The 9,869-nt window shown below is 36.0% G+C and overlaps 1 protein-coding gene across 13 annotated transcripts in view; it reads left to right on the top strand.

Annotated features, from left to right (window-relative positions):
* Window positions 1–6,424: 6,424 nt before the first annotated feature.
* The window catches only part of LOC135216083 (epsin-3-like), a 305,512-nt gene continuing 302,067 nt past the window's right edge, over window positions 6,425–9,869 (top strand). For 10 of the 13 annotated variants that reach the window (XM_064251091.1, XM_064251086.1, XM_064251088.1 and 7 more), the window contains exon 1: window positions 6,425–6,581. The gene's annotated coding sequence lies outside the window, so the exon portion shown is untranslated. The other 3 variants (XM_064251084.1, XM_064251085.1, XM_064251083.1) reach the window with 3 other exon arrangements.

Below are 9,869 nucleotides of genomic sequence, written 5' to 3'. Positions count from 1 at the left end.
TGAGAAAGCAAAAGAATAACGTCAATGGATTTGCGCCATCAGTCGCTGAGGAAACTCATCACTTAAACAATGAAGCATCAGTATTCAGGGATTTCACAAGAGGTTGAAGATTCCTAGTGCTCGGGGGTAGACAGACGGAAAGGAATCGGATGTCTTTAGTTTATTTCTTTCTCCGAGACAGAACTTCATAACTTCTTCCCGTTTTCTGAATTAACCTTTCAACCAGGTTTATGATTCTACTGTTAATTCCCTTAATTCTTGCTAATGGTTAGTTTTGCTTAAATGATGCGAATCTTTGCCTCATGATTTTTGAGTTTTCAGTTTTATAACCCTCAGATTCCATATCTTCTAATACCTAATAATAACAATAACATGAAATGAGAGTAACAAATTGAATATTGATTATATGTTAGCACTATGTATATATGAACGATGTTTTTTTAGCTTTACGTCAAAATACATTGTCTTCATATCTAATTATTGTATTTCTATAAATAGAACACTGTTAGATAAACCACCAGTATTCAATATTGCTTTGGTATGTGACTGAGGCCAAGTACGCACGAAAGAATAAATAAGCTTGTGGCTTATATATACACAGATTTGGTGGAAGGTGGGATAGGCGCACTTTTAATATCTGCGTAAATTTGTTTCTCCAAACCGGTAAGTAATACTTGAATTAAGACTTTACAAAAGATATTTTATGTATCGATTTTATTTCTCACCGTGCAGTTGTCTCATTGTTAAAATCAATGCTGTTGTTGGTGTTGTTATAACAACCTGGTCTAATGGAGCCCGGGCTCTATCAGTAACTAAATCGAGTTTATTTCATGAATCTTGAAATCTTAGTACTATGTTTTTCTTACTTTTTTTTATTTATGTATTATTCTTCTTCTTCTTCTTCTTCTTCTTCTTCTTCTTCTTCTTCTTCTTCTTCTTCTTCATTTTGAACAAAACCATACTTTCAAATAGTAGAATTTTGAAACATCATGAATTATGACCATGTTAATAAAAGCAACTAAGGAATAGAGTAACATGATGATAAAAGGTAAATGAATAAATATAAACAAACCAACTATAAACTGTTAATGACGAGAACAATAAAAATGTTAAGGCAATGATGCATGACACACTTAAATTAGCGAGCAGTGACACCTTTAAGATTGGCAGGAATACTGTTACACAGTGTGGCGGTCTTTAATGGGCCTCTGGTACTCGACTGAACAATATATGAAAGAAAAAACTTTAATTTTATAATAAACTTGAGTTTAACTACAAAAAAAAAAAATAAAATAAAAAAAACTGCACAAAATGCAATTACAGTTTTTCGCGCTAGGAACATTGCATTATTTTTTATGAGCGAATTGATTTTATCATTAATTCATTCGTCATTTAAACTATATTAAGTGAAATAATTTTATTTCTGTCACAAGAGTTCATTATTCTTCATTTTTACAAAAAAGATATAGCGTCTTTGTACCAGACATACTACACTCACTACATATAAAGTAATAAATTAATTGTAACATCGATAACTTTCTGTTAAACAGGTAATGTAGAAACATTAATGAAAAAGCTTATTACTCTGGACATAAGAATAAAACACCCTTTCTCTCCGGTACGACGAAACGCAGAGGCAGCGACACATCCAATTAAAGCTAAATTTGTGGTAAGTTCTAAGCGTCGCTTGCAAGCGGAAATAATCGTGGTTGACTCTTTGACATTTGCTACGCTGATAAAGAAATCATGACGACCGATTTGGAGCAAATAAACAAATGAAGGGAGAAAAATAAACAGACGTGACACCACAGTCGTACTGGAAAAACAACCGCATCCGAAGACAAGAATATACAGCTTATCAAGTGTGCTTCTAAAGAGCTGGAAGCGTTGCTTAGGTGTGCTTTCCAAGAGAGTAAAAAGCATATGAGTTTCAGTTTTATTTAAGAAGTTCTGTTACTTTCTAAAACTCTCGTTTTTTATCAGCAATATTATTCGTTTTTATCACGATTTCTGTTACTTTCTTGATTAAGAGGAAGATGCTGAAGACATACGTACACTCTCAAAGGATGAATATATAATCCACAAATGATAGGCATTAACCAAATACAGAGGTGCGGAAGTTTGAATACAATATTAACATAACACTAACTCTAGGTGTATGTATTCTTACCAGTAACTGGTTAAACTATATGGAACTTTATTTTATTCATTTAACCAGTACTTTCCACCCAATTGTTTATATTATAAGAGACTTATCCCTAAAATGTCACAAACTTTACGCGTGACTTTTCATCATATCATTATGCTACCATTCCATATTTTGTCTGCCCATAACCCTATGAAGCCTTTGCATTTATATGTAAGGTCCCCTTGACTCCTTGAAGAACTGCCAAAAATGCTATCAGGATCCTATTCCTGAATTATTCCTTTTGGAAAATTAGAAAAAAGGGTGTTTGATACTTTGTTGCATTTATGTTTCGTAATTCTTATACTTGTTCTTCTTTAGAACCTTACCTGGTTAAGCTTTGATCAAGGAAGGGTAAGTATTTATATCCTTCAATATACCTTGCTGTTGATTTGAGTTTCATTGTCACTCAAGAAGGTTGACTAACCACCTTGAATTTATGCTTCGTTTGGGCCACTGGTAGGGCTTCAGTAAGGTAAGGTCTAGTCGAGACCTTCATTCTTATTTTCCCAATGAGGGAAACTCCTTTATGGTGGGGTTGACATTTTGGTCACTTTAGAGGAGAAGAGACTATCCTGTAAAATATTTTGGAAATGTCTAAATATAGATTACAAAGAAAGAATGCAGAATTTAAATATATGATGATATTATAACTCGCAATTATAGAAAGAAATGCACATTACAGTTGAATATGTATACGCGAAACCAATGTCATTTACCACACTGCTGATTAGAGCTTGATGTAAATGTTAGCGTATAAAGTCAATGTATTATTTAACTTCTTAATCATATTCAACACCGTCCTCCCCTCCCCATTTCTCTCAATTCGATAAATTCACTATCGGCTCCGTTATCATTTTTTGTCTTATGGGAATCAATGACTTACTCTGATATGTCGTCTCTTCTAGAAGAATTGAGATATCCAACTGATAAAAGTGTTATCTCTCATGTTTTCTTGCATGACTCACATTGATAGTACTTTTACCTATTTGCTTGTTTGGTTTTGTTCCTTGGAGTCTTTCTGTGTCTTCTTTGGGAAATGGTAATGGAAATGAAAATCAGACTGGCACTGAACCTGCTGCATTGTGGCTGAACTACCTATGTGGTAAACTTCCACAAAATTAGCCCTGTCATACACCCAAAAAACATCAGCATCTTATCAAACATACTACTGCCCCAGTCACCTCAGCCCTTCTTGTTTAATAAGTCTTTCACACCTTCTTTGCTAGTGCTTCTTTCACAGCCTCTATCTCATGTTTCTCAGCTTCCTCGCCTCCTTCCCCTAACAGGTCTGAATTATGCACTTTTCACAAGCCTGTGAGTACCCATTCTTTCCACATGACCAGATTATTTCAAAATGCTCCGATCCCAATCCTTTCACCTATGCTAACCACTTTGCTGCACCTTTTACATATTTCCACTTTTCTAACCCTTCATTTCACAGTTCATTTTACCAGATTCAGAATTTTTTCTTCCATTCATACTCTACACTGCATTACCATAGGGAGAGTTGGCTCAACAATCATCCCTTCCTACAGTTTCACCCTTGTTTCCACAGGCAATTCAAGTTTCTTGATTAGTTGCACCACTACTTTTCTTCCTTCACCTATTTGTGATTGACCCCTTCTCTCACCGTACTATCATTCGTTATATTTTATGCAAACACTTTCAAACTCCTTCACTTATTTCCTTATACTCTTCATTGTCCATAATTTGAACTGTACCATCGATACACATAACCATTTCACGTCCCATATATCACTCATGTTCTTCTACCACAACATTGTACCTGCAGCTACATCTACTGTCCTTTCTCTGGCTTCTCGCATAATTAAATCTGTAAAGAACAAAGAGCCGTGGAGACGTAATACATCCTTGTCCCAGACATACTTGTAAGTCTAACCAGTGACCTTCTGGCCTACAAAGTTTCACACAAGATTCACCTCCATTATAAAGACTACTTGCTGTAAGTAATATAATATCGTTTCTATACATTCTCAATACCCTCCGCCTTTTCGAGATCTGTGTAGCTACATATAACCTTTACTTCTTACCTTTATAGTAAATAATTGATCCACACACCCACTTGCTATTCTAAACCCATATTAATCCTTATGTCGTCTAACTTACTTTCGCACACACAAGTAACATTATGCAACAGGCCAGTTATTCCTTTCACCGATTCAGACACTTTAATAAACCATGGTCAGTCGCCCTGTCACACTATCACTATAACAGCTTCACATTTGTAATCTCACCAACGACGTTTCATCCTATTTTCTGCGTGTTAATTGCCTCCCCCCCCCCCCTCCCTACATCTTCAGCAGTCACTTCCTTGTAGAACCTCAACCTTACTAACTCTTTCCGTCGTCACGTCTTTCTCGCCCTATCATCATCCGTTATATTCACCTCCAAATTCCTGTATGAATCAACTTCCAGTCATGGACCATTCATAGTAACATTCATTACTCCATCTCACTGGTATATTTTTACCTGCCTTTTTTTATTTTCAAATTTACTCCCAATTTTCTCCTCACACAAAGCCTTTCATTAATTTCCTGAGTTTATCTTCACTCTACCGAAACATCTGCCATTCCACACTCTACGAATCATAATATTTTTCTTTCACCACAACTTTTACAGCTTTGTCAGATATCTTTTTTTTTTTTCACTGACGTCTCGTAAGCAGGAACAAAGACATATCACATCATTGTCTGAGACACCTTTACACCAAAGTAGTGATTCTCCCTTCTGCATGTTCTATCAAAAGCTTTGCTTTCGTCATAAAAACCTTTTGACCGTGGTCAGAAACTTATTTTTTGTACCACATAAAATTACATCATTTTCCATATCGCTTCTCTGTTGATTATGTTTTAGACTTTTTACGTCGCTATGTGCCACATACAGCTTTCGAACTTCTTATATAACTGTTAAACACACACACACACACACACACACACACACACACACACACACACACACACATATATATATATATATATATATATATATATATATATATATATATATATATATAATGTTTCTTAAATGTTTTTCCAGAATTTCTTAGTAAGTTTATCAATTTATTTTGATTCATCTTTCATTTAACTTTTCTGCTTATTGTTACATTAACATCTGACTTACTAAGATGATCATTATGTAAACTAAGTTCTGCTGTCTTGGTAGCAAAAAGGCTGTTTCATTTGATATGTTGTTTGAGATTAAGCTGGCCTTGTGCCAGCACGGGCTCTTGCTCCTAGAGCAAAACCGTAGTCATTTAATGCCATCTTCACGTCGCAATGATGCTTACAAGTGCATTATTATCATCACAAAGAAGGTTACCACTTTCACTCTGCAACAGGCATAATCTACATTGTGACCCTGCTTTGCATATAGTTTACAATGCTGACTCCATATAGGCTTACATAAGTACTTAAGAATAGAGCATTCATTCGTCTTCGGTTGCTTTGTAACAGCGAGCAGAATGCCAATACCCCACGGTTTCTCGTATTTTTGTTAAACTAATCATACGCAATGTATATATATATATATATATATATATATATATATATATATATATATATATATATATATAAATATATATATGCAGCTGTAATAGCCACAAAGTTAAGAGGGCATTGTGGCTATTGCAGTTGCATATGTATCTGGTAAAAAAAGTGACCATATATTATATATATATATATAATATATATATATATATATATATATATATATATATATATAAACATCATTTAAAATTCATTTAGTGCAAAAGTTAATTCCAGAACCTTTAGGCCATGTATGTATACCTATTATATTATTATATACATAAACACACCTGAAGTACCTGTATGTAGCCTAAACACACACACACTATATATATATATATATATATATATATATATATATATATATATATATATATATATATATATATACACGGTATGCGTGTGTGTGTATTAGGAATAAAGATTATATTCACGGTATAGGCCTGTAGCATACACAACTGTCTGTACAGTCTGTTATAACAGTAACAAAATAAGGTGAAAGTAAACTGTGCAAATCCAAAGTAGCTTAAAGGTCAACGTCAATTCAACTTTTTGTTCACAGAAACAATCATTACCTATGGGCGGTAGGTCCTACGTGAAAGAAAAAATCGAATGAAAAATCTACGCCAGCAATATCAAGCTACAGAAATGCAAGAGTCTCCCTTGGAAGCTTCCCCGTGAAAAGAAAGTCTTGGTTCATTCCCATTTTCAATGACGATGGAGACATTCCTCTCTTAGTCAACTACGGCGGAAGTTCTCTCGCCATTTTGAGGAAGCAAACCTTTACTTTCTGTGTGTTTTGAAGTGCCACTCGAAACCCCAGAGGAAACCCTAGTTCGTCCTCGAAGGTAAGAAGCAGGGCTTGTCTTTCAAAAGCGGCCGAGGAGGGAGATAGGAGGAGGGGCGAGGATGAGTGTTCATTTTCGTGTTTGTTTACGATCTGTGTCAAGGATCCCGAGTCAAAGAGGCGAAAGAAGAGTCGCCTTTTGTGACTTTATTACGAGGACCAGAGCCCTGGCCGATTTCCCGTTGCACCAAAGGACACCCGTGAGTTAGTGTGAGTAGACGGTTCGGTCCAGGGTCTTAGGGAAACGGCATTTCTAGTGTTGAGAGAGAGAGGAAAGGGTAGACCTTTTTACGTCTGTCTTTCCGGGGGTGATCAGCTGATTTTCAGGGGGTGCGTTTAGGTCAAGGTGATGATCGGAGGGGCACACTGTCATCATATCCTTGCCAGGACGCCTGCAGGAAGGGGTCCGCTCTTTCGAAAACCCGGCAGTTGCCCAATTTGCTTTGGGAGTCGTTCGGTAAACGGTGTGTTCTTGGTGGAGTGCAGAGTCATTACAACTTAATAAACTCTACCTAGAGGTAATTACTACTGGCTAACCTGTCTCCTCAGTTGCGTCACAAAGTAGACTTGGGTGTCTTGAAGTTCAAGGTGGTTTTTGTGGCCTTTTGGCGTCTGTGTAAGGTCCGTCATTAAGGTCACGTTCTGTCGGCAGTTCTCCCCTTTCGAGATCCCAGGGTTACCTATTGCTGGGGCAGAGACATCAGCCTGGACTTCCACTCTTGCTTAGGCCACTACTACTCCTGCCTCTGAAATTTAAAGGCTCTGGCTTTTCACTTATAACATTTAAATCAAGGTAGGTCTTCTAGTGTGGCTTCTTTAGTTGAAAGTTTAGTGTTTAAATGTGTGGATTTATATTCAGTGGTGAGTGGTTGGGGTTTGTACTTGGTGTACCTAAGGATTGCCAGGAATTCTCCTCATTGAACCTAGTGTGGACTAATACAAATAAACAAATGAACAAATCTTTATTTATGCTGGCCATTAGCTTTATGAAATACCTAGGCTATACTATTGAAAATGGTGTGTACTAGGCTAGTTTATGCCCTGAAGATAGGTTGTGTTTGCAAGTGTGAATAAAGTTGATAATTTGCATAAATTGTCCAACAGTGTATGAATTGAGTTGCTTCAGGTACTTCTTTGAATGAGGAGTTAATAGTGGAATGTGTTTTTATATTAATTTACTCAATATGGATATAGGCCTTTATAAAGATCTGTGCACAAAATATGTACTTTATATACTACTACCTATAACTGATGTATCCATATATCCTCCTCTGGTTAATAAACTTATAGCAGCTCCTTAAGGAATGTAAATACAGTGTTTCCCCCGTATTTGCAGGGGGTGGGTACCAGACCCCCCGGGAATAGTTGAAACCCCTATAAAAAAAGATGCTTAAAACTAAAAAAAGTGAATTTATGATGAAATTAATGAAAAATCCCAGGAGTTTGTGGATTTTTCTCATAGGAAAATACCGCAAATAGGCGGATTTTCCGCGAATAGGGTAAAAAACTGCATGGTACAGGGGTGGACCATGTACGATCAATGTGTACAACCCCAAGAAAAGTACATTATAACGCGTCCTCACCAACAACAAGTTGCGTCTGATGCCCATCTCCGATGTCAGGACGCGTTATAATGTACTTTTTTTGGGGTTGTATACATTGATCGTACATGGTCCACCCCTGTACCATGCGGTTTTTTACCCTAATTGGCGTATAGCCTATGTTCTAGAGAGAAATCCACGAATCTGGAGTCCGTGAATGCATGGAGTTCACTGTATACAATCACTATTAATACATAATGCGGTATATGTATTTATATGTTAAATACTATACAACTACATTTTATGTTAACAATCTGTTAACCTGTTCATTGTATCCCCAAAGGCTTAAGTGCATATCACAGAAGGATCCTTATTGCCTGTAAAAAGTAGTTGAAGTGGAAATACTGTATAAGCCATTTTACTCATGTAGTTTGGGGAGTGTGAAATGCAGAATTTTATTCTTATTATATACTAATACATTGAACCCCCTGGATTCATGGACTCACGTATTTGCAGATTTCTTTCTGGAACACATACCCCCATTAATCGCAGGAAATTTGCTTATTCGCAATATTTTTTTACAAGAAAAAATATCCACAAATTCCGGTTTTTTATCATTTTCATCATTCACTTTTTGTGATAAAACTTAAAATAACTTGATAAATAAAATTTTTTAGTGGGTTTTACTTGAGTTTTAACTGACAAAAGACTGACCTCCCTCTCATTTTCTTGTGGTATTCGCTTATATACTGAAGTCACATGCATCTACTGTGCTGTTTTAATTTTAAGCGTTGTATATAAAGATGCAAGTGGCAAAATTTAGTCCTTTCATTTTGTTTAGATTTATTTTTATATACATTATTTTGTAACATAATCATAAAAGTTTAGCATTTGTAGGGTTTGGCCATCAAGAAATCCTGTTTTTTTTTTTTTTTTTTTTATTGAAAATAAGGAGGTTTGCGGTAGGCCCTTTACAGCATTGTTACACTGGTGAAAGGTAGTATGTGGCACTTTTATTGTATAATTTAAACCTCTTTAGTGAAATATATATAAGAGGTGTCTCAGCTTTAGCAGATAAGGTCCTCTGATAAGCTAGAGCAATTTCTTTAGAGATTCACAGTTTTGTGTAATAGAGAGCTGGACAACTTTGCAGGCAGTATATAACACTTTCTTGGGGATATGTATAGTATTTGATGACCACTACAGGAGTATTTTTCCTCACAGTATTAATGTATGGATCGGAAACATGGGCTCCAAGAACAAAAGAGGAAGTAAAGTTTAGAGAACAGAGGTGGATTATGGGAATATCACTGCTTGAAAGATTGGAAAAGGATGAATTAAGAAGAGCAGGCTTTATAAAGGATTACAGAGGTGATAAGAGAGGCATGTTTGAGATGGTATGGACATATGTGGAGGATGGATGATGAGGAGGGAGTTAAGAGGCTTGGGAGGAACCTGTTGGAGTAAGAAGATTGAGAGGGAGACAGAGAATTAGGTGGCGAGATAAAGTGAAGGAAGATATGGAGAGGAGAGGTTTGGTGGAGGATGATGCCTTTGATAGAAGGCAGTGGGTAACAGTGGGAAAGGAGACAGAAGTGTTTTTCCTTGCCAATAAAGCCAGGCTGCTACGTTGATAAATGCGATCTTAGAGAATTAGATGTTTAGTTTCAAATAAAAAATCATAACCTATCATTATAAGATTATATCTTTGGTTTTGAATTGGGGGTAGATGAATTATATTTTTTTAA

This window comes from Macrobrachium nipponense, chromosome 6, assembly GCF_015104395.2.
Source record: "Macrobrachium nipponense isolate FS-2020 chromosome 6, ASM1510439v2, whole genome shotgun sequence".
NCBI classification, from domain to species: Eukaryota; Metazoa; Arthropoda; class Malacostraca; order Decapoda; family Palaemonidae; genus Macrobrachium; species Macrobrachium nipponense.
This window is presented reverse-complemented; position numbering and strand designations above follow the sequence as displayed.